This window comes from Pseudorca crassidens, chromosome X, assembly GCF_039906515.1.
Source record: "Pseudorca crassidens isolate mPseCra1 chromosome X, mPseCra1.hap1, whole genome shotgun sequence".
Taxonomy (NCBI): Eukaryota; Metazoa; Chordata; class Mammalia; order Artiodactyla; family Delphinidae; genus Pseudorca; species Pseudorca crassidens.
The window spans coordinates 80,124,239-80,150,547 of NC_090317.1; the positions used below are offsets into that span (position 1 = coordinate 80,124,239).

At 37.8% G+C, this 26,309-nt stretch overlaps 1 protein-coding gene and 1 pseudogene across 9 annotated transcripts in view; one reads left to right on the top strand and one right to left on the bottom strand.

The window, feature by feature from the left end:
- The window catches only part of ARHGEF9 (Cdc42 guanine nucleotide exchange factor 9), a 231,362-nt gene that overhangs the window by 76,948 nt on the left and 128,105 nt on the right, over positions 1 to 26,309 (top strand). The gene's annotated exons all lie outside the window — the stretch shown is intronic.
- Positions 21,605 to 25,049, bottom strand: LOC137216522 (transmembrane 7 superfamily member 3 pseudogene; annotated as a pseudogene).

Below are 26,309 nucleotides of genomic sequence, written 5' to 3' on the forward strand. Positions count from 1 at the left end.
CAGATGGAGCATATTTTCATATGTTTGTGAGCCATTCATAATTCCTCATTAGTGACATGTGTGTTAAGATTTTTCTACTTTTTTCTTTTGGGTTGTTGGTCTTTCTTTAATTATTTTTAAAGGTCTTTTTTGCACATTTTGGAGAATAATCATTTGTGTAAACATCTCCCAGTTTATAGCTTGTCTTTTCACTTTATTTATGATAACCTTTTGGAGAGAAGTTCTTACTAAAAGTGGTCAAATTAATTAATTTCTTTCTTGTTTATGTTTTTTTTCTTATTTAAGAAATTTTTTCTACTCCAAGTCTGTAAAGCCATTCCTCTAAATTGTTTTCTGAAAGTTTTTATAGTTTTGTTTTTAATTATAAATATTTAATCCCGTGGGAATTTATTATATATGGTGTGAAGAAAAGATCTGATTTTATTTTATTCCTTTTGTTGGACATATCTTTATTTTCTCAATAATTCAAAAAGCCAGATCTTTCATGAGTCATGTTCTCATATATATTTGAGCTTTTGGTACTTTCTAGTTAGCTTATCTATATTACTATAGTTTTATTATATGTCTGTAATTCATCTCACCTTGATTTTTTCAGGTGTGTATTAGCTATTCTTCTTCCTTTATTTATTTATACATTTTATAATGAGCTTCTTAGTGTTCCAAAATCCCTATTGAGATTTTTGTATGGATAAATTTAGTCACTAGGTCAAGATAAGGGGAATTGACATTTTTACAATATTGAGACTATCTAAAAACATGGTTTTACTCTCTATTTCAGCTGTAATATCTTTCAAAAAAGCTTAATAGTCTTCATCATAAAGGGCCTATGTATATTTTCTTAGATTTACTTTTAGGAATTATATGTTGTTTAAGATTATAAATGATATTTTTGTAAAATCATCTTTTCTTCCTATATGATATTTGCTAATTTACAGAAATGCAGTTAACTTTTATATATTGATTTGGCATCTACCAACTTTGCCAAAGGCATCTGGTTTTCTTGACTGGCAGGGAAACTATGTCATCTATAAAGGGCTTCCCTCCACCCTACCCCACCCCCATTCTGGCTTGAGCTCTCACCTTAGGAAGCAAGGGACATCAACATTTTCAACCCAGATTTAATCTCCCTTTGGTGAGGACTGTTTAGTGTCTGGCTGTCAAGGAACTGGCATTTGGAATGTGAGAGACTTGTGGAATTTATGAGGGTAATTACAAAAGCACCTCTTATATCCCTTTCCTCACTAGAGAGAAAAATTTTTCTCAGATGCCGTGTTGCCTCGTGTTTCTAGGAGAAAATGGTACCAACTTAGAGGATAATAATAATAACATCTAATATTTGACACCTTGCCAGGAGCTGTTCTAAGGGTTTTACGTGCATTACCTTATTTAATCTTCACAACAGCCCCCATGAGGTAGATTGATATTATTCTCTGTATTTTATAGATGAGGAAACAGAGGATCAGAGAGGTTTAAGTAACTTATTCTACAATTACTCATCAAGGCAGTTGTAGAGCCAGAACTTCAACCCAGATTCCCACATCTGTATCCTTCAGTACTGTCATAGATTGTCTCTCCTAACTTTGGCCTAAGAGTCTTGAGACCTTGCTTCAGTCCTGACTGCCACCTGTTCACTGTGAGGCATCACCTTCTCTAGCCTTGCATTTCTTTTTTTTCCTTTTAATTTTTATTGGAGTATAGTAGATTTAGAGTGTTGTATTAGTTTCAGGTGTACACCAAAGTCAAGCATATATATATATATATATATATATGGATATATATATCAATTCCTTTTTCAGAATCTTTTCCCGTATAGGTTATTACAGAGTATTGAGTAGAGTTCCCTGTGTTATACAGTATGGCCTTGGATTTCTGAAGTACAGTGTGGGAATAATAAAGGCTGCTTTGTCTGCCTTACAGGGCTGTTTTGAAGCCTAAATAAGAGAGTTTGTGCGAAGGCACTGTTCTTTCAGGGAAGCCAGGGACAAGAGAGGAATGATAGAAAAGAGTAGGGGAAGGCTTCTTGTACAGATGGTAGAGGGCAGCCATTAGAAGGATACAGAGGTAGAGGTGAGAATAAGTAGGATGTGTTGGAATGACTGGAAAGAGTGGCCTGACTGATATGATGGTTCTTTGTTGGGGAGGAATGGAACTCAGAGGGCCAGGCCCATTCTAACATGCTGATAGTTGGCCTTGAATGCTGATACAGGATATCTACACAGGTCTTGTCTCATATCTTTTCCTTTCCTTTCTCCTTCTCTCCCCCTCCTCCTCCTTCCTTCTTTTTGTCTGATGTGTAGCCAAAATCTTCATTGCTTTGGTTTAAGCTCATTATTGCTCAATGTGTCTATGCTGGGAAAGGAAAACAATGTGTTAGCAGCCTTCTTATAATGATCTTTCATGTAATTAGTGACAGTTATTAAATCTCTTTCCCCTGAGAGGCAAAGGAATGCTTTCTGTGCTTGACTGTACCCGCCATGCTGACTGGCTTTGTGCCAGGTAGGAGTGCTAAATGCTTCTTGGCATGCATGTTCAGGAATCTCTAAGCATACTTGATTTTCCTGGAAGCTGGGTCTGAGAGTTAAGAACAGAAATGGGAATGTGTGTGCAAAAAGTGGGAGCTGTGCCTGCAGCAAACCAGGTTTCTTTTAGATCTTTACATCCACCTTTGCAACCACACATTGCTATTGCTTAACTATAGTGGTAGAGAAGGACGTTTTGTTATTATAGGAGGACTTTGTTATTATAGGAGACTTTATTTCCTCCAATCTAATTCCCTTGTCTATGTTTTGCCTTTTTTGCAGTGTTTGCTGGGCTATTTGACTGATGCCTTCATAAAATAGGGGCAGATTAGAGGGTTCTGCTCATGATTAGTTATCTGGAAAAGGAAAGGGCTGCCTTGGGAGATAGTGATCTCCTCATCACTGGTTGTGTTTAAGCAGATGGGCTGGGAAATTGCCGGCAGCAGATGTTGTCAAGGGAGTTTATGTATTGATTAGGGGTCAGGTGGTGGTATGGACTGGCCAACCTTCCACTTCCTTTGTAACTCCTCTGATTCAACTGCTCTGAGATTCTATTATTTAATGTGACTGGTAGTAACCCTTCACTTTCTCAGAGGATGGCTCACTTTTCATTCCTCTCTAGCTGGCTAGATTTGGACTTTGGAAATATTGAAGTGACATTTAGACAATATCGCTTACCCATTTTCTTCTCAGAAATATCATACTGCTAGATCCAGGGGTAGGCTGGCTTCCTATGACACTGCTCGAGCCTTTATAGAACTATTCACAGGTGCTAAGACATCATGACAGGAACTGAGAGAACTATGGAATGGATGTGATAGCACTTCTTCTTTAAGAACTTCTAATCAATTTTGAAGGAAGGGCTACTAAAAATGCTGAAGAATGTGTACCAAGGGATGAGTGAACATCAGTTTAACATATGGAACAGTGATGAATCCACTGTAGCGTGTATATATTTATATAAAGGCATTAAAAAAGATCAGCAAGGATTACACCCAAAAACCATAACCATGGTTTCCTCAGGAAAGGTGGAAAATAACTAGGATGGAGAGTAGTCAAAGGGGAAATTTCACCTTATCTAGACTGTCTTAACTTTTTATTTATTTTATAAAGATGTAATGTACATGCAAAAAGTTAGCATTTTAAAGTGTACAATTTAATATATATACACATAAATATGTATATATATGTATATATATATATATATATGTACACCATGTTTTGGCTTATCCATTTATCAGTTAATGAACATTTAGATTGTTTTCACTTTTTGGCTATTATGAATAATGCTATTATGAACATTTGCATATAAGTTTTTGTGTGAACATATGTCTGCAGTTCTCTTGAGTATGTACCTAGAAATAGAATTGCTAGATTATATGGTAACTATGTGTTTAACTTTTTGAGGAACTGCCAAAATGTTTTCCACAGTGGCTATACCATTTTATATTCCTACCAGCAGTATATGAGGGTTCCAGTTTCTCCACATTCCCATCAATACATATTATTGTCCTTTCTTTTTTATTACAGCCATCCGAGTGGGTGTGAATTGGTATCTCATTGAGATTTTGATTTGTATTTCCCTGATGGCTAATGGTGTTGAGTATCTTTTTATGTGTTTATTGCCATTTATATATCTTCGTTGGAGAAATGTCTATTCAGATGCTTTGCCCATTTTAAGTGGGTTATTTGCCTTTTTATTGTTGAGTTCTAGATATTCTGGTTACTAGATCCTTATCAGATATAAGATATGCAAATATTTTCTCCTATTCTGTGGGTTGTTTAACTTTCTCTCTTTTTTAAAAAAAATTTTATTTATTTATTCTTGGCTGCATTGGGTCCTCATTGCTGCACGCAAGCTTTCTCGAGTTGTGGCGAGTGGGGGCTACTTTTCCTTGTGGTGCGCAGGCTTCTCATTGCAGTGGCTTCTCTTGTTGTGGAGCATGGGCTCTGGGCACACGGGCTTCAGTAGTTGTGGCACATGGGCTCAGTAGTTGTAGCTCACAGGCTCTAGAGTGCAGGCTCAGTAGTTGTGGCACATGGGCTTAGTTGCTCCGCAGCATGTGGGATCTTCCCGGACCAGGGCTCGAACCTGTGTCCCCTGTGTTGACAGGCAGGTTCTTAACCACTGTGCCACCAGGGAAGCACCTGTTTCACTTTCTTGATGTTCTTATTTATAATACAAAAGTTTTTAATTTTGATGAAGCCTAATTTATATTTTTTCCCTTTGGTTACTTGTGCTTTAAGTGTCACGTATAAGAAACTAGTCTAATCCAAGGTCATGAAAATTTGCTTCTGAGTTTCCTTTGAAGTGTTTTATAATTTTACCTCTGATATTTAGTTCTTTGATCCATTTTGCATTAATTTTTATATATAGTGTGAGGTATAAGTACAAATTTATTGTTTTGCATGTAGCTATACCATTTTCCCAGCACCATTTGTTGAAAAGATTATACTCTCCCCCTTGAATTGTCTTGACAACTTTGAAAAAATCTTAATTCAGTATAAATGTATGGTATATTTCTGAACTTTCATCTATTCCATTAATCTTTATGTCTATTCTTGTGACAGTACCACACTCTTTGGTTATTAAGGGTTTGTGGTAAATTTTGAAACCAGGAAGTATGAGTCTTCCAACTTTGTTCTTCTTTTTCAAAATGTTTTGGTTACTTTGGATCTCCTGAATTTCCATATGAAATTTGGAATCAGCTTGTCAATTTCTGCAAAGAAGCAAGCTGAGACTTTTGATAGGGATTGTATTGAATCTAAATCATTTTGCAGAGTATTACCACCTTAACAATGTGAAATCTCTCAATCCATGAATATGAAGCATCTTTCTATTTAGTTAGGTCTCCTTTACTTTCTTTCAACAATGTTTTGCAGTTTTCAGTGTACAAGTCCTGCTGTTCTTTTGTTAAATGTATTCCTGAGTATTTTGTTCTTTCTGATGCTACTTAAATGTGATTGTTTTCTTAATTTCATTTTCAGATGGTTTATCACCAGTGTATAGAAATACAATTGACTTTTGTATATTGATCTTGTATCCTGTAACACTGCTGAACTCATTTATTAGTTATAAAAGGGGTTGTTTTGTGTGTGGATTCCTTAAGAATTTTTATATACCAACATGTCATGTGTGAATAGTTTTATTTTGCTTTCTAATCTGAATGCCTTTTTGTTTCTTTTTTCCCAATTACTCTAGTCAGAATCTTCAGTACAAATGTTACATAGAAGTGATGTTCGTTCTTGATTGTAAGATGAAAGCATTCAGTGTTTCACCATTAAGTATATTAACTATGTTTTTTTTATACATATCCATCATCAGTTTGAGGAAGTTCTTTTCTATTCCTAATTTGTTGAGTGTTTTGTGTGTTTTTTTACCATGAAAGTGTGTTGGATTTTGCCAAATGCTTTTTCTATGTCTATTGAGATGATCATGTGTTTTTTTTTAACATTTATTTCATTAATATGTTATAGTGTAGTGACTGATTTTTATGTTGAACCAACCTTGCATTTCTGGGATCAATCCCATCTGGTAAGGTGAAGGATTTTTTTCAAGTGCTAATGGATTTGATTTGCAAAGTATTTTCTTGAAAATTTCTACATTTCTATTTTTTGGAAGGGCTTGTGAAAGTTTGATGTTAATTCTTCTATAAATGTCTGGTAAAATTCACTAGTGATGCCATCTGGTCCTGAGTTTTTCCCATGTGGGAAGTTTTTGATTACTAATGCAACCTCTTCACTTGTCGTAGGTCTATTCAGATTTTCTATTTCTTCTTGAGTCAGTTTCTGTAGTTTGTGTCGTTTGTGTCTTTCTAGGAATTTGTCCATTTTATCAGGTTATCTAATTTGTTGGTATGTTCATAGTATTTCCTTGAATATTTTTTATTTCTGCTAGATTGGTATTAATATTTCCTCTTTTATTCCTGATTTTAATAATTGGAGTCTTCTCCCCTTTTTCTATTTTAACTTTTTACAAAACAAATGTATTCCTCTACCAACTGTATAACTTAAAAAACCAGAAAAAATGGAAGATACATAAAAAATAAAAAGACATATAAAAATGGCAATCTAGGTATCTTGCTAACTCCCTGGTAGTCATTTCTTCTCTATGGGCTCCAGTTTCTTTATTAAGAAGTTGAGATGTTGGTCTATAGTTGCTGAAGCAGTTGAAAGCCTCTGGACTATATTATTTCCATGTTCAAGTATGGGATTAAAATCATAGTTGGGAATATTTCTGGACAGAAAGAACAGTTTGAGAAGAGCCCAGTAGTTCTGAAGGGGCATAGTAGAAGGTAAGGACGGAAATGTAGACTGAAGCCAGATTATTGTAATGTTTGAATTCCAGGGTGAGAGATTTGGACTTGGCAATTGGGAGCTATTGAGAATTTGGGGGTGTGAGAGTAGCCAATCAAAGTGTTGGTCAAGGAATCTGGCCTGATAGTGGTGTGTGGGGAGGGATTAGAGCTAGGTGATCACCCAGGGAAATCACCCAGGAAGTGAGGGCCAAATCAGTGGAAATGGAAAAGGAAGTGATGAGGATCAGAGATCTTTTCTGATTTGGAAAACACTCTCTAGAACTGAGGGAAGAGGGAAGAGTCAGTTATCTTTCTTACCCCATGTCACTCATAGTGGTTAGGCACAGAATAAGTTCAAAATAGATATTTGTTAAATTAAATTACATTCACACAGGCTTGCTTAGAGTTCAATGAAGGCTGAAGGAAACAGGCTTCAAGTACTCCGAAAGGACTTCCAAGAAAGCCTTCCAATTTACCAGGTTCAGGGCATTGTCTATCTTCTTACTTACTTACTATCTTCTTAGTTGTCACCCAGGAGCCCATGTGTGCTCATTGCAGTGTCGATGAATAGTGTATTGATGTCACACTTGTGAACACCCTGCACAAGTTGTTGAGCAGCGAATTGATATGATACTCTGGGTACTCATCACACCCAGAGAAGATGAGCTCATGGGCTGACCTTCATCAATGGACTTTGATGTGCAAGCAGAAAAGGGCCTTTATCTACATAGAACAGGGATGCTTTCAAGAGCAGAGGACTTAGAGGTTAGACCAGAAAGCCATAGCCTCCCACTCAGGGGATCTTTGATGAGACCCTGGTCCTGGTAGGGGGCACAATAATTGGGTCTTACCTGACACATTTTTCCAGGCTAAGAAACATCTACCCTCGAATGTCAGCTCCATAAAAGGCAGAGATGTTTTTCTGTTGCTGCTGTATCTCCAGTATCTGGTACACAGTAAGCACTTAACAGATTTAATGAATGAATGAATCTGCCAGTTGTCCTTTTAGATTAAGGCAGCAACTTAACCCAAGTATTGGGCTTCTGGGGTTGTTGCAATGTAGTAAATAAAGGTTTTGTCTTCTGAGAAGATTGTTATGAATGATCTAGCCAGAATGGATTCCTCCACCAAGTTCTGTGTGAGGAATCTGCATCTACTGGGTTGCAGTTGCCTTCCTGCCCTCTCATTGTTATTTGGAGTATGGCTTGAAGCTAAATATGATTTTTATCTTGCCTTGACTTCCCCTCATGCCCTCCCCTGCTAATATCCTCTGCTCCTTCCCACTTGAACTGTTCCAAAGAGTCACTTCATTCAAACCATCCAAAAGCCAACATTTTTATGTGACTTTTCTTAAACTTCTGAGAAGAAAAGAAATGATTCTTATCTCTTAAAGGCCTACCCATGGTGCCCTTTTCATAGCATGACTTAGCTTGCTTTGTGAGAAGCTGGGAAAAGCTAATGGATTATTAGAGGATGAGGCTTTTATTGTCATAAGTAGGTAGCATGATGTATATAATGTGTTTGTTTCAATGCCAAAAAAGGATCACTTTTGAACAGACCTGTTCCTTAAGTAATCCTCCCACATTACTGACTATTGATTTTATTAAATGGAAGCTATTAGCATCTCAAAGATATAAAGCTGACCTTTGGAAGCTGGAAAGATTTTCAATAGAGCATTTGCAGAAGTTGATAGGTTCTGGGTGTAGATACAGTTTTGAACACTTAGCTGTGTATGCAAAATGTATTTTAAAGTTGAGTGAGCCCTACTTGCTGTGGCCTGTGGAAAATAAGTAGACTATATGCTAGTGACATCCCTAGGTTACTAGGTGGTAACCATGCTCCCTACTCTGAGGCATAGGGAGAGGGGAGAATACACAGAGTAGGGAAGTAACTGCTGTCCCTCTAGCTTCATCCAATGCCTCTGTCCCCTAAGACCACCCACTAACAGGCTTTTCTAGTGGCAGAAATAGGGATGCATCTAAATTGCTTAATCTCAGCTTCTTGAGGCAGGAGTGTGGGAAAAGCTGGGGGGGTAGGGAGGGGATAGATGGATTGTTGATTAAGGATATTGACACAACTGACAAGCTCTTTGGCTAATTCCCCTGGCAGATTTTAACCATTCTTCCTAGGGTCCCACCCTTCCTTTTCTCCCTGCATCTGGTTTTCCTCCTTCCTAAGCCTGGGATGAAATGAGCCATCTCCCAGATTTAAGCGAAGTCATCATCATAAACCCAGAGAAATCTCAACCACCCTTGCCAAAGATTTTTCCTGCATCCCTTTACCTTCATGATTTGGAATGAACAGTCTCAATCTCTATCAACTATACCCATTTCTGGTAATTCTAACAATTCTCAGTTCACTTTGGGCCGAATTCTCTCTCCCTTAGAACCAGAAGTACAAAGGCACTAGCACAGTGGTTAAGAATACAGGCTCTGGAGTCAGACTGCCTGGCCCCTATTCCAGGTCCTCTGCTTCCTAACTGTGTGGCTTGGGACAAATTCTGTCACTTTTCTGAGGCTCAGTCTCCTCTTCTGTGAAATGGTGGTACTAACGTACCTGCCTGCAGGACTAAATCATATAGTTCATTGAAAGCTCTTAGCATAGTGACTGATATATAGTAAGTGCTCAGTCAAAAGCTGTTGCTAGGGCTTCCCTGGTGGTGCAATGGTTGAGAGTCCGCCTGCCGATGCAGGGGACACGGGTTTGTGCCCCAGTCCGGGAAGATCCCACATGCCGTGGAGCGGCTGGGCCCGTGAGCCATGGCCGCTGAGCCTGCGCATCCGGAGCCTGTGCTCCACAACGGGAGAGGCCACAACAGTGATAGGCCCGCGTACCACACACACACAAAAAAGCTGTTGCTATTATGTAGTGTGGGAACATTCTGCCATCTCCACTGCAACTTTCAGGAAGTAAAGATCGTTACATAACCAAGGAGTTTTACGGTCAAAATGTAAAGATTATTTTTACATTTGATGGAAATCTACACTGAAGGCCCTGTATTGAGATGCCCACTCTAGTATCTAACTTTGGTCTCCAAGCATGTAGGTGTGTTTGACAATAATCCAGATGTGGAACCCAAGATGTATAGCTTTTCAAAAATTGAATTATAATTAGTATACATTATTAAGTTTCAGGTGTACAGTATAGTGATTCTATATTTTTATACATTATGAAATGATCCCTGCATTAAGACCAGTTACAGTCCATCACCATACAAAGTTGTTACATTATTATTGACTATATTCCCTATGTGTACATTATATCCCCATGACTTATTTACTTTATAGTTGGAAGTTTGTACTTCTTAATACTATTTATTAATTTTGTCTGTCCCCCCCACCTATCTCCCCTCTGCCAACCACCAATATGTTCTCTGTATTTATTAGTCAATTTCTGTTTTGTTTTGTCTGTTCATTTGTTTTTTAGATTCCACATATAAGTAAAATCATATAGTATTTGTTTATCTCTGTCTGACTTATTTCACATAGCATAATAACTTCTAGGTTCATCAATGTTGTTGCAAATGGCAAGACTTGAAAAAAAGTTTTTATTGGGGTATAATTGATTTACAACCTTGTGTTAGTTTCAGGTGTACAGTTAAGTGAATCCGTTATACATATACATATATCCACTCTTTTTCAGCTGCTTTTCCCATATAGGCCATTACAGAGTATTGAGTAGAGTTCCCTGTGCTATACAGTAGGTCTTTATTAGTTATCTATTCTATATATAGTAGTGTATATATGTCAATCCCAATCTTCCAATTTATCCCTCCCCCACTTACCCCCCAGTAACCATAAGTTTACTTTTTACATCAGTAACTCTATTTCTGTTTTGCAGATAACTTCATTTGTACCCCATTTTTATATTCCACATATAAGTGATATCATATGATATTTGTCTTTCTCTGTCTGACTTACTTCACTCAGTATGAGAATCTCTAGGTCCATGCATATGACTACAAATGGCATTATTTTGCTCTTTTTTATGGCTGAGTAATATTCCATTGTATATATGTACAACATCTTCTTTATCCATTCTTCTGTTATTGGACATTTAGGATGCTTCCATGTCCTGGCTATTGTAAACAGTGCTGCAATGAGCATTGAGGTGCATGTATCTTTTTGAATTATGGTTTCCTTCAGATATATGCCCAGGAGTGGGATTGGTGGATCATATGGTAGCTCTATTTTCAGGTTTTGTTTTGTTTTTTTTTTTTTTTGCAGTACGTGGGCCACTCACTGTTGTGGCCTCTCCCGTTGCGGAGCACAGGCTCCGGACGCGCAGGCTCAGTGGCCATGGCTCACGGGTCCAGCCGCTCCGCGGCATGTGGGATCTTCCAGGACCAGGGCACAAACCCGCGACTCCTGCATCGGCAGGCGGACTCTCAACCACTGTGTCACCAGGGAAGCCCATATTTTCAGTTTTTGAAGAAATCTTCATACTGTTCTCCACAGTGGCTGCACCAGTTTGCATTCCCACCAATAGAGTAGGAGGGTTCCCTTTTCTCCACACCCTCTCCAGCATTTATTGTTTGTAGGTTCTTTGATGATGGCCATTCTGACCAGTGTGAGGTGATACTCATTGTAGTTTTGATTTGCATTTCTCTAATGATTAATGATGTTGAGCATCCTTTCATGTGTTTGTTGGCAATCTGTATATCTTCTTTGGAGAAATGTTTATTTAGGTCTTCTGCCCATTTTGGGATTGGCTTGTTTGTTTTTTTGATATTGAGCTGCATGAGCTGTTTGTATATTTTGGAGATTAATCCCTTGTCCAGTTGATTCATTTGCAAATATGTTTTCCCATTCTGAGAGTTGTTTTTTCATTTTGTTTATGATTTTCTTTTCTGTGAGGAAGGTTTTAAGTTTACTTATGTCCCTTTTGTTTATTTTTGTTTTTATTTTCATTACTGTAGGAGCTGGATCAAAAATGATCTTGCTGTGATTTATGTCAGAGACTGTTCTGCCTAGGCTTTCCTCTAAGAGATTTATGGTTTCCAGTCTTTAATCCATTTTGAGTTTATTTTGTGTATGGTGTTAGAGAATGTGCTAATTTCATTCCTTTACAGGGAGCTGTCCAGTTTTCCCATCACCACTTATTGAAGATATTGTCTTTTCTCCATCATATATATTTGTCCCCTTTGTCATAGATAAATTGACCATAGGAGCATGGGTTTGTTTCTATCCTGTTCCATTGATCTATAAGCCTATCTTTGTGCCAGTACCAGACTGTTTTGATGACTGTAGTTTTCTACTATAGTCCAAAGTAAGGAAGCCTCATTACTCCTACTCTGTTCTTCTTTCTCAAGATTGCTTTGGCTATTCAGGGTCTTCTGTGATTCCATACAAATTTTAAAATATTTTGTTCCAGTTCTGTGAAAAATGTCTTTGATAATTTGAGAGGGATGGCATTGCATCTATATATTGCCTTGGGTAGTAGGGTAATTTTGACAATATTGATTCTTCCAATACAAGAACATGGTATATCTTTCCATCTGTTTGTGTTATCTTTGATTTCTTTCACCAGTGTCTTATAGTTTTCAGAGTACAGGTATTTTGCTTCCTTAGGTAAGTTTATTCCGAGGTATATATATATTTTTTGATAGGATGGTAAATGGGATTGTTTCATTAATTTCTCTTTCTGATCTTTCATTGTTAGTGTATAGGAATGCAAGAGATTTCTGTGTATTAATTTTGTATACTACAACTTTACTGAATTCATTGATGTGCTCTAGTAGTTTTCTGGTGGCACCTTTAGGATTTTCTCTGAATAGTATCGTGTCATCTGAAAGCAGTGACAGTTTTGCTTCTTTTCCAATTTGGATTACTTTTATTTCTTTTCTTCTCTGATTGCCATGGCTAGGACTTCCAAAACTACATTGACTAAAAGTGGTGAAACTAGACATCCTTCTCTTGTTCCTGATCTTAGAAGGAATGGTTTCAGCTTTTCACAGTTGAGTATGATGTTACCTGTGGTTTTGTCATATATGGCCTTTATTATGTTGAGATATGTTCCCTCTATGCCCACTTTCTGGAGAGGTTTTTATTAGAACTGGGTGTTGAACTTTGTCAGAAGCTTTTTCTGCATCTACTGAGATGATCATATGGTTTGAATTTTTCAATTTGATAATGTGGTGTATCACATTGAATGATTTATGAATATTGAAGAATCCTTCCATCCCTGGGATAAATCCCACTTGATAAGGGTGTATGATCCTTTCAATGTGTTGTTCAATTTTGTTTGCTAGTATTTTGTTGAGGATTTTTCCATCTATGTTCATCAGTGATATTGGCCTGTAATTTTGCATTTTTGTAATATCTTTTTCTGGTTTTGGTATCAGGGTGATGGTGGCCTCATAGAACGAGCTTAGGAGTGTTCCTTCCTCTGCAATTTTTGGAAGAGTTTCAGAAGGGTGGGTGTTAACTCTTCTCTAAAATGTTTGATAGAATTCTCCTGTGAACCCATCTGGTCCTGGGCTTTTGTTTGTTGGGAGTTTTTAAATCACAGGTTCAATTTCAGTACTCGTGGTTGGTCTGTTCATATTTTCTATTCCTTCCTAGTTCAGTCTTGGAAGGTTGTACTTTTCTAAGAATTTGTCCATTTCTTCCAGGTTGTCCAATTATTAGCATAGAGTTGCTTGTAGTAATCTTTTATGATCCTTTGTATTTCTGTGGTGTCCATTGTAACTTCTACTTTTTCAGTTCTAATTTTATTGATTTGAATCCTCTCCCTTTTTTTCTTGATGACTCTGGCTAAAGTTTTATCAATTTTGTTTATCTTCTCAAAGAACGAGCTTTTAGTTTCATTGATCTTTGCTATTGTTTTCTTCATCTCTATTTCATTTATTTCTGCTCTAATCTTTATGATTTCTTTCCTTCGTCTAACTCTGGGGTTTGCTTGTTCTTCTTTCTCTAGTTTCTTTAGGTGTAAGGATAGGTTGTTTATTTGAGATTTTATTTATTTTTATTGGGTTATAGTTGTTTTATAATGTTGTGTTAGTTTCTACTGTACAGCGAAGTGAAATAAAGTTCCCTGTGATATACAGCAGATACTCTTTAGTTATCTATTTTATGTGTATTAGTGTATATATGTCAATCCCAATCTCCCAAAACTTCCAGGCCCCCTTTTCCCCCCTTGGTGTCCATACATTTGTTCTCTACATCTGTCTCGCTTTCTGCCTTGCAAACTGGTTCATCTGTACCATTTTTCTAGATTCCACATATATGCATTAATATACAATATTTGTTTTTCTCTTTCTCTAGGTGTTTTTTTCCTTTTTGATTTCTTCAGTGATCCATTGATTATTTTGTAACATATTGTGCAGCCTCCATGTGTTTGTTACATTTTTTTTTCCTATAATCTCATAGTGTTCTGGTCAGAAAAGATGCTTGATATGATGTTTTTTTCTTTTTATTTCTTTTCTTTTTTTTTTTTTTTTGCGGTGTGCGGGCCTCTCACTGTTGTGGCCTCTCCCATTGTGGAGCACAGGCTCTGTACGCACAGGCTCAGCAGCCATGGCTCACAGGCCTAGCCGCTTCATGGCATGAGGGGTCTTCCCGGACCGGGGCACGAACCCGTGTCCCCTGCTATGGCAGGTGGACTCTCAACCACTATACCACCAGGGAAGCCCTTGATATGATTTTAATTTTCTTAAATTTACCAAGGCTTAATTTGTGACCCAAGATATGATTTATCCTGGTGAATGTTTTGTGTGCACTTGAGAAGAAAGTGCATTCTGCTGCTTTCGGATGGAATTTCCTATAAATATCAGTTAAGTCTGTGTGGTCTAATGTGTCATTTAAGGCTTGTGTTTCCTTATTAATTTTCTCTCTGGATGATCTATCCATTGGTGTAAGTAGGACATTAACGTCCCCCACTATTGTTGTGTTACTGTCAATTTTCCCTTTTATGGCTGTTAGCATTTGCTTTATATATCGAGGTGCACCTATTTTGGGTGAATATATATTTACAATTGTTATGTCTTCTTCTTGGATTGATCACTTGATCATTATGTAGTGTCCTTCCTTGTCTCTTGTAACAGTCTTTATTTTAAAGTCTATTTTTGTCTGATATTGCTACTCCAGCTTTTTTTTTTTTTTTTTTTTTTTTTTTTTTTTTGCGGTATGTGGGCCTCTCACTGTTGTGGCCTCTCCCATTGCAGAGAACAGGCTCCGGATGCGCAGGCTCAGCAGCCATGGCTCACAGGCCCAGCCGCTCCATGGCATGTGGGATCTTCCTGGACCAGGGCACAAACCCATGTCCCCTGCATTGGCAGGTGGACTCTCAACCACTGCGCCACCAGGGAAGCCCTTTCTTTTGATTTCTATTTGCATGGAATAAATTTTTCCATCCCTTCACCTTCAGTCTGTATGTGTCCCTAGGTCTGAAGTGGGTCTTTTGTAGACTGTATATATACAGGTCATGTTTTTGTATCCATTTGGCCAGTCTGTGTCTTTTGGTTGGAGCATTTAATCCATTTACATTTAAGGTAATTATTGATATATATGTTCCTACTGCCATTTTCTTAATTGTTTTGGGTTTCTTTCTGTAGCTCTTTTTCTTCTCTTGTATTTCCCACCTAGACAAGTTCCCTTAGCATTTGTTGCAAAGCTGATTTGGTGTTGCTGAATTCTCTTGGCTTTACCTGCCTGTAAAGCTTTTGATTTCTCTATCGAATCTGAATGAGAACCTTGTTGGGGAGAGTATTCTTTGTTGTCGGTTTCTCCCATTCATCACTTTAAATATTTCATGCCACTCCCTTCTGATATGCAGTTTCTGCTGATAAATCAGCTGTTAACTTATGGGGATTCCCTTATATGTTATTTGTTGCTTTTCCCTTTTTGCTTTTAATATTTTTTCTTTGTATGTAATTTTTGGTAGTTTGATTAATATGTATGTTGGTGTGTTTCTCCTTGGGTTTATCCTGTATGGGACTCTGCACTTCCTGGACTTGGGTGACTATTTCCTTTTCTACATTAGGGAAGTTTTCAACTGTAATCTCTTCAGATATTTTCTCAGACCCTTTCTCTTTCTCTTCTTCTTTGGGGACCCCTATAATTCGAATGTTGATGCTTTAATGTCCTAGAAGTCTCTGATACTGTCCTCATTTCTTTTCATTCTTTTTTTCTGTTCTGTAGTAGTGATTTCCACATCACTTATCTGTTCTTCTGCCTCAATTATTCTGCTATTGATTCCTTCTAGTGTGTTTTTCATTTCAGTTATTTTATTATTCATCACTTTGTTTTTTCTTTAGTTCTTCTAGGTCCTTATTAAGCATTTCTTGTATCTTCTTGATCCATGCCTCCATTCTATTTCTAAGATCTTAGATCATCTTTACTATCATTATTCTGAACTCTTTTTCAGGTAGGTTGCCTATATCCTCTTTATTTATTTGGTCTTATAGGTTTTTACCTTGCTCCTTCATCTGCAACATATTTATCTGTTGTCCCATTTTGTCTAACTTACTGTTTATGGTCTCCTTTCTGCAGGCTGCATGGTCGTAGTTCCTCTTGCTTCTGGTGTCTGCCCCTTGGTGGGTGAGGTTGGTCCAGGGGCTTATGTAGGCTTCCTGGTGGGAGGGATTGGTGCCTGTGCTCTGGTGGGTGGAGCTGGGTCTTGTCCCTCCAGCAGTCAGGGCCATGTCACGGAGTGTGTTTTGGGTGTCTGTAAGCTTAGTACAACTTTAGACAGCCTGTCTGCTGATGGGTGGGGTTGTGTTTCTATCTTGCTGGTTGTTTGGGCCGAGGCATCCAGCACTGGAGCTTGCAGGCTGTGGGTGGAGCCGGGTCTTGGTGCCAAGATGGGTACCTCCAGGAGAGCTCATGCAGATTAATATTCCCTGGAGTGGGAATTCTCTGGTGGTCCAGCAGCCTGGACTTGGTGCTCCCACGACGGGGACCCAGGCTTGACCCCCAGCTGGGGAACCAAGACCCTGCAAGCTGTGTGACATGGCCAATAAAGAAAAGAAAACAAAACAAACAAGCAGAAAAACAAAGACAAATAATAAAAACAAAGACAATCAAAGAAAAAATGAAAACCCAAAATCAAGAAAACAATCAAACAAAAAATCCAAAAACCAAAACAAACAGTAAAAACAAAACTAAAACAAAAGGCAAAAAATAAAACAAAAACAAACTAAAAGAAGCAATGAAAACGGAAAGCAAACACACAAAAATGACACAAAACATAAAAAAGAGAAAAACAAAATAGAAAAAAATTTAAAAAGCTAAAAAACAACAAAAACAAAAATAACAATACAAAATAAAATAAAAATTAAAGAATAAAAATTATATTTAAAACTTAAAAAATAAATTAAAAAACAAAACTTCCCTGAGGCCTCCGCTATCAGCATCCTTGCCCATACATTGAGACACAGCCATCCCCAGCCTCCCTAGGAGGTCCTCCAAGACCTCTTGTTAGGTCTCTGGACTCAGTGAGCACTGTGGAGTACCTGAGACTCTGACCTGACCTAACTCCCACATGTACGTGCCCCCAAAGTCCACAGTTGCTAAAACTAGAGTGGTCTCAGTTGTGGGAACATTAATTGTCCATTCAGATGTTCTGCAGAGGCTGGTTTACCCAGCCATTTAGGTTGCTTCCAAATCTTGGCTATTGTAAATAATGCTGCAGTGAACATAGGGATGCATATATCTTTTTGAACTAGTGTTTTTGTTTTCTTCCAGTAAATACCCAGAAGCACAGTTGCTGAATTGTATGGTAGTTCTAGTTTTAATTGTTTGAGGAAACTTCATGCTGGAAAACTGTCTTCCATTAAAGACTCATATGATTATGTCAGGCCCAACTGGATAATCTTACTTTCTTAGAGCCAACCATGTAATATAACATAACCTAATCATGGTTATGATTGGTTATTATGGTTATGACAAAATCTGTTCTATTCAGAGTCACACGGATTATTCAGGGCATGTACACCATGGATGTGGGAAACCTTGAAGGGCAGCCATCTTTGAATTCTGCTTATTTATATGAGTTCTTTTTATATTTTGGAAATTGGCCCTTTATCAGGTGTACTGTTTGCAGACATCTTCTCCTTTTTCATTTTTTTGGTAGAGTCCTTTGCTGTGAAAAAGCTTTATAGTTTGATGTAGTCTGATTTGTTTATTTTTGGTTTTGTTTCCCTTGCCTGAGGAGACATATCCAAAAAAATCTTTCTAAGTCCAATGCAAGGAATGTACTGCCTATTTTCTTCTAGAAGTTTTATGGGTTTAGGTCTAATGTTTAAGGCTTTAATCAATTTTGAGTTTATTTTTGTATATGCTATAAGAAGGTGGTCCAGTTTCATTCTTTTGCATGAAGCCATCCAGTTTACCAAACACCATTTATTGAAAAGATTTTATTTTCCTTATTATATATTCTTGACTTTGTGTCATAGATTAGTGGACCATATGAGCATGGGTTTATTTCTGGACTCTCACTTCTGTTCTATTGATTTTTGTGTCTGTTTTCATGCCTGTATCATAGTGTTTTGTTTACTATAGCTTTGTAGTATAGTTTCAAGTCTGGGAGCTTGACACATTGAGCTTTGTTCTTCTTTCTCAAGATTGCTTTGGCTATTTGGGGTCTTTTGTGGTTACATACAATATTTAGGATTATTTGTTCTAGTTCTGTGAAAAATGTCATTGGTATGTGATAAGGATTGCATTGAATCTGTAGATTGCTTAGGATAGTATGGCATTTTAATGATAATGATTCTTTCAATGCATGAGCATAGTATATATTTCCAGTTATTTGTGTTGTCTTCAGTTTCCTCAATGGCTTATAGTGTTTAGAGTACAGGCGGTCTTTCATCTCCTTTGATAAATTTATTCCTAGGTATTTTATTCTTTTAGATGGAATTGTTAATGGGATTGTTTCCTTCATTTCACTTTCTTAAAATTTGTTATTAGTTTATAGAAATGCAACAGATTTCTGTGTGTTAATTTTGTATCTTGCAACTTTACTGAATTCATTTATTAATTCTAAGAGATTTTTACTGAAGTCTTTGGGGTTTTCTATATATAGTATCATGTCATCTGCAAATAATGATATTTTTACTTCTTTGTTTCCAGTTTGGATACTTTTCATTTCTTTCTCTTGCTTAACTGCTGTAGCTAGGACTTCCAATACTATGTTGAGTAAAACATCAAGTGTTGCTTTTTTTGGTTGTGTTCCTGATCTTAGAGGGAAAGTTTTCAGCTTTTAACCATTGAATATTTTGTGAGCTGTAGGTTTGTCATATATTGCCTTTATTATGTTGAGGTATGTTCCCTCTATACCCACATTGTTGAGAGTTTTTATGTTAAAATGATAATGAATTTTGTCAACATCAAAACCAAATTTTTTTGTCATTTTTATTTTATGTTGAAATATAGTGGATTAACAATGTTGTAGTAGTTTCAGGTGTACCCCAAATGATTTTCTGCATCCACTGAAATGATCATATAATTTTTCTTTTTCTTTTTGTTTATATGATGTATCACATTGATTTACAAATTTCAAAACCTTTTTGCATCCCTGGAATGAATTCCACTTAATCATGGTGTATAATCCTTCTGATGTAAAGTTGAATTCAGTTTGTAATATTTTGTAGAGGATTTTTACATCTACGTTCACCAGGGATTGGGGCAAGTAATCTGTGTGTGGATGTGGGTGCTCACATGCACACGTGTGTCTGTGTGGTATCTTTGTCTGGTTTTACTATCAGGGTAAAGCTGGCCACATAAAATGAGTTTGGATGTGATCCTTCCTCTTTAATTTTTTGGAATAATTTGAGAAGGATAGTGATTAACTCTTCCTTAAATGTTTTGTAGAAATCACCTGTGAAGCCATCTGGATTTGGAGTTGCTTTTTGGGAGTTTTGAAAATTACTGAATCAATTTTGTTACTAGTAATCAGTCTATTCAGATTCTCTATTTCTTTATGATTCTGTCTTGAAAGGTAATACGTTTCTAGAAATTTATCCATTTCTTCTAGGTTGTCTAATTTGTTGGTATATAATTGATCATAGTATTCTCATATGATTCTTTGCATTTCTGTGATGTCAGTTGTATTTTCTCTTCTTTTATTTATGATTTTATTTATTTGTGCCTTCTTTTTTTTTCTTGATCACTCTGGCTAAAGGTTTGTCTATTTTGTTTATTTTTTCAAAAAAACAGCTTTTAGTTCCATTGATGTTTTCTATTTTTTAAATCTCTATTTCATTTATTTCTGCTTGATCTTTATTATTTTCTTCCATCTGCTGACTTTGAGATTTGTTCTTATTTTTCTAATTCCTTTAGCTGGTAGGTTAGGTTGTTTATTTGAGAATTTATTGCTTGGATCAGTATGAACTTCACTCTTAGAACACTTTTTTGCTTCATCCCATATATTTTGTACAGTTGTGTTTCCATTTTTATTTGTTTCAAGGTATTTTTATAATTTTCTTATTGTATTATTTTTCTTGTGGTACACGGGCCTCTCATTGTTGTGGCCTCTCCCATTGTGGAGCACAGGCTCCAGACGCGCAGGCTCAGTGGCCATGGCTCACAGGCCTAGCTGCTCTGCAGCATGTGGGATCGTCCCAGACCCGGGCACGAAACCATGTCCCCTGCATCGGCAGGCAGACTCTCAACCACTGTGCCACCAGGGAAGCCCTCAAGGTATTTTTAAATTTTCATCTTTGATTTTTACATTGGCCCATTGGTTCTTTTTTCTTAATTAATTTTTATTGGAGTATGGTTGCTTTAAAATGTTGAGTTAGTTTCTACTGTACAGAAAAATGAATCAGCTATACATATTCATATAGCTGCTCTTTTTTGGATTCCCTTTCCATTTATGTCACCACTGTACATAAAATAGAGTTCTCTGTTCCATACAGTATGTTCTCACTAGTTATCAATTATTTTTTTTACATCTTTATTGGAGTATAATTGCTTTACAATGGTGTGTTAGTTTCTGCTTTATAACAAAGTGAATCAGTTATACATATACATATGTTCCCATATCTCTTCCCTCTTGCATCTCCCTCCCTCCCACCCTCCCTATCCCTCCAGACGGTCACAAAGCACTGAGCTGATCTCCCTGTGCTATGTGACTGCTTCCCACTAGCTAACTACTTTATGTTTGGTAGTGTATATATATCCATGCCTCTCTCTCACTTTGTCATAGCTCACCCTTCCCGCTCCACATATCCTCAAGTCCATTCTCTAGTAGGTCTGTGTCATTATTCCTGTCTTACCCCTAGGTTCTTCATGCCTTTTTTTTTTCTTAAATTCCATATATATGTGTTAGCATACAGAATTTGTCTTTCTCTTTCTGACTTACTTCACTCTGAATGACAGACTCTAGGTCTATGCACCTCATTACAAATAGCTCAATTTCATTTCTTTTTATGGCTGAGTAATATTCCATTGTATATATGTGCCACATCTTCTTTATCCATTCATCCAGTGAGGGACACTTAGGTTGTTTCCATCTCCAGGCTATTGTAAATAGAGCTGCAATGAACATTTTGGTACATGACTCTTTTTGAATTATGGTTTTCTCAGGGTATATGCCCAGTAGTGGGATTGCTGGGTCATATGGTAGTTCTATTTGTAGTTTTTTAAGGAAACTCCATACTGTTCTCCATAGTGGCTGTATCAATTCACCTTCCCACCAGTAGTGCAAGAGTGTTCCCTTTTCTCCACACCCTTTCCAGTATTTATTGTTTCTAGATTTTTTGATGATGGCCATTCTGACTGGTGTGAGATGATATCTCATTGTAGTTTTGAGTTGCATTTCTCTAACGACTAATGATGTTGAGCATTCTTTTTTTTTTTCAAAATAGGTATTTATTATTAAAAAATTATACGAACTGACTTATTACTCACAAAAAAAAATTATCATGAAAAATTTTAAACAATATGTCTCCCCCCTCCAAGAAAGTGTGTTTTGTCTTTATACTCTTTACTGTCAGTGCATTTTGATGGTATAGGAAAAAATTCACACATATTCCATATAACTTTGTTAGAATTTACAACAATACAGCAGAATCCAGAATCCCTACAGCGAATTATTAAGAAAACACATTTTTCTTCAAGTTTAAGTGTTTTTGAAGTTATATAAACAGTGAAGATTACAAAATAAATAGTAAACAAACACCTGTGTATAATTTTTCAATGCAAGAAATGATTAGCATACATTTTTTCATTTTGTTTCAACCTTACCAGAACACTTTTAAGAGCGAAAGTTGAAAATTTTCCAGTTACCCGAAACTTCAGAAACCTACTGTCCATTGAAAACCTCTGAAAAGCAGCATCATTTAAACAGCGGTTAACTTACAAATGGGAATGCAACAACCACAACCGACCTCAAGGCCACTCAGGCACGTCAGAGCCCCCAGCTCTAAATGCAAGACAGAACCTCCTCAGCAGAGGCTCTGACAGTTAAAAGGCCGTGAGGAGAAGGGATGCAGCCCAGGGCATCGGGTGCTTTCTCGTGGTGGAACAAAGTCAAAACTGAAGGGACTCTCCTTACAGAGTCCAAGTCACTGAAAGCAGCTCTATTAAACACCTGAGTCCTTTCTGACGCCCTCCTCAGCGCTTTACAACACAGACAGGACAAACAAAGGCTTCATGCACAGATTTTCTGAAACTGTGCCAATGCTCTAACAACTAATTTAGCAGAAAGAACTACAAAATGCAAATTTTTTAAAGGTTTCCCTATTAATGGGATTATGGATGAAGCTAGGAGCCAATCTGTCTCCTAAAAATAAAACAATTCATACGTCATCGAATGCCGTTTCAATTAGAGATCAGCTGTCAACACTATTTTAAAAGGTCTTGAAAGAAAAAAAAAGGCCATTTTTTAATCTGGAATATAAATAAATCATCCATATAAAAGCTCTGTTATCTATATAAATGGAGCTACTTTCAAAAATTGGAATAATTTAGCTATTTAAAATACCATTTTAAGCAATAAAAAGCAAAGACGAGGGGTACCTACTGAACTATATACTTAAAAAATGATCGATACAGTAAATATGTATTTTACCATAAACAAAAGAAGGGTACTTTTTGATAATATATAATACTAAGAAAGATGCAACTAAGTAATCAGACTGCTATTAGTAAGAAAATAAGTTAGTTTTCCCTGTTTTGTACTCCGAAGTTCAAAGGCCCAGTTTCAAATTCCCAAAGCTCCAAACACAGTGACAAATAAAAGTTCAATCCAACCCTTAAATTAAACCACTCTTCATGCCCTGGCCCCCGAGTTTGGACAGACTCAGGTGACAGAATTGTTCAAGGTGTTATTAAAAAAAACAAAAAAACACCAGGGCTTTACAAGAGAACCACTGTTTTCAAGTTCCTTTTTTTTTTTAAGTGTATCTATTTAATGGAATAAGTTGACATATATTTGTAAACCAAAAGGTAACTCCTTACGTATTTTATAATAAGGAAGAACCTCCCTACCACCAACTTTTTGGCCATCTTTCTCCCTCTCACTTAGAATTACTGTCATCTCCCTGGTATACCCTGTATCAGTAAGGAGACCACAATACTGTACAAAGCACGGACACAGAAGCTGGTTTCTTAGCAGACTTGCCCCAGAGACTGCTGAAGCAGCAAGGCAGCAACACCCAATCTGAGGCGGTACCTGGGTTGTACTTCAAGATTGCACTGACCAAGCCCTCCGCATCTACAGAAGCAGGGGAGTTCTTTCACCGGCTGGCTGTTCCTTCTGAAAGAGCTCTTTGATCTGGGCTAATCGGCCGTAGAGCCTCTCTCTCAGCGGAGGGATGTGGTAGCTGGGGTCCAGGATGTTCGTCACTCTGCGCTCACGCTTTCGCTTCCATAACTTGTATGGGTGGGGAGGGAAAAACGGTTGCCCTCTTTCTCTTCGAATCTGTAACGTAATTCCACTTACAGCCAGCATGCCCCATACTGCCAGGATAATAAAGTCATTCGTTTGTAAAGGCACATTTATGAAAGCTCTGCGGAAATCCACGTGGAGCACTCTCTTCAGTACGTTCAAAGTGATGTAGGAAAGGCTTGTGTACAAGTAACTGTCAACGGCCAAGACCACCGAATAGGAGCCAATGAATCCACAACTCAGTATGTTCAGTATTCTTAGGCAGCCCATGAAAACCACTGGAATGAGAATAGCTATACAAGAGAAGGTCACCCAGAACACTGAGTCATCACGGAAAATCTTTAGGTTTCCCAGTGGAGTGAAGAAAGTCACTGATGAGACAAGGAACCCCAGCACCAGTCCAACACACAGCATGCAGAGCACGAGGATTCCAAATCGCCACCAAGCAGCGACCAAGAAAATCCCACCGACACTTCCGGCAACGGCTGTCAGAACCAGGCGGACATCATACTTAATAGGTGTCAGTCTTGTAATCAGTATATAAAAGAAGAATCCCATGAAGATAAAGCCTATAAAGAATAGTTCTGTTTTCCAGAATCTGTGTCCAAAGAAACAGATGAAGAGACCAAGCAGGGCAAAAAGAGTGAAGAACACTTTGGTAGATACTCTTCCAAGGGAAGAACAATTATCCTCCCCTGCCTCAAAGCTGCAAGCGTACGTGTGAGCAGGGACGTAAGCTGCAGACGTATTTAGAAATGGATCCCTAACGATGACGTTGTAAATGACACCTTGTCCATGGAGGGAGGAGAAAGAAACACTTGTCTTATCATAAGCTGTTAGGGTAACCACCTTGAGAGCATTGGCCTGCACCTGAGGCACCTCGGCCATCCTCTGCAGGTGCCTTAGCAATGCCTCTTCAGTGAGGTCGTTCTCCGGCAAAAAATACTGATAGACGTCATACTGTAACCTCCACCTGGAGTCCTGGCCCGTCTTGACGTCACACGGCGGAGCATCTGCGCCTCTCGCATGACCTAGGTTTGCTGGAGCAAATTTGATAGTTGTTTCAAAGAAATTATACTCCAGGTAAATGTTGGAATCGATATCTAAATCAAACTCCAAATTACAACCACCAGGGATAGGATCGCTTTCCGAGTAGGAGAGTGGAATGGCCACATTTTGGACAGGCTCAGGGTCTGAAGTCTCCAAGTGCCAAGTGCATATACTCTGCTCTGGTTTAAGAATGAAAACCAGTCCTTTGTCAGTGCCTGTTCCCGAGGCATTGGGAAGGAGAGTCCTCGCTGGAGTTCCCGACGGTCTCGGCTCCGGCGGCCGCCGCCGGTTCCGACGCCAACACAGCCAGGAGCAGCAGCCGAAGGAGCTCCATTGCTGCCCCAGCCGGGCGCCGCCACCTAGCCCGCGCTATCCCGGGGCGCCCGCATCCGGCGCCATCGCTCGCCAGGTGCACGCCATGTTGAGCATTCTTTCATGTGTTTGTTGGCAGTCTGTATATCTTCTTTGGAGAAATGTCTATTTAAGTCTTTTGCCCATTTTTGGATTGGATTGTTTGTTTTTTTGTTATTGAGCTGCATGAGCTGCTTATAAATTTTGGAGGTTAACCCTTTGTCAGTTGCTTCATTTGCAAATATTTTCTCCCATTCTGAGGGTTGTCTTTTGGTCTTGTTTATGGTTTCCTTTGCTGTGCAAAAGCTTTGAAGTTTCATTAGGTCCAATTTGTTTATTTTTGTTTTTATTTCCATTTCTCTAGGAAGTGAGTCAAAAAGGATCTTGCTGTGATTTATGTCATAGAGTGTTCTGCCTATGTTTTCCTCTAAGAGTTTGATAGTTTCTGGCCTTACATTTAGGTCTTTAATCCATTTTGAGCTTATTTTTGTGTATGGTGTTATGGAGTGATCTAATCTCATACTTTTACTTGTACCTGTCCAGTTTTCCCAGCACCACTTATTGAAGAGGCTGTCCTTTCTCCACTGTACATTGCTGCTTCCTTTATCAAAGATAAGGTGACCATATGTGCGTGGGTTTATCTCTGGGCTTTCTATCCTGTTCCATTGATCTATCTTTCTGTTTTAGTGCCACTACCATACTGTCTTGATTACTGTAGCTTTGTAGTATAGTCTGAAGTCAGGGAGCCTGATTCCTCCAGCTCCACTTTTCGTTCTCAAGATTGCTTTGGCTATTCGGGGTCTTTTGTGTTTCCATACAAATTGTGAAATTTTTTGTTCTAGTTCTGTGAAAAATGCCAGTGGTAGTTTGATAGGGATTGCATTGAATCTGTAGACTGCTTTGGGTAGTATAGTCACTTTCACAATGTTGATTCTTCCAATCCAGGAACCTGGTATATCTCTCCATCTATTTGTATCATCTTTAATTTCTTTCATCCATGTCTTATAATTTTCTGCATGCAGGTCTTTTGTCTCCTTAGGTTGGTTTATTCCTAGATATTTTATTCTTTTTGTTGCAGTGGTAAATGGGAGTGTTTTCTTGATTTCACTTTCAGATTTTTCATCATTAGTGTATAGGAATGCCAGAGATTTCTGTGCATTAATTTTGTATCCTGCTACTTTACCAAATTCATTGATTAGCTCTAGTAGTTTTCTGGTAGCATCTTTAGGATTCTCTATGTATAGTATCATGTCATCTG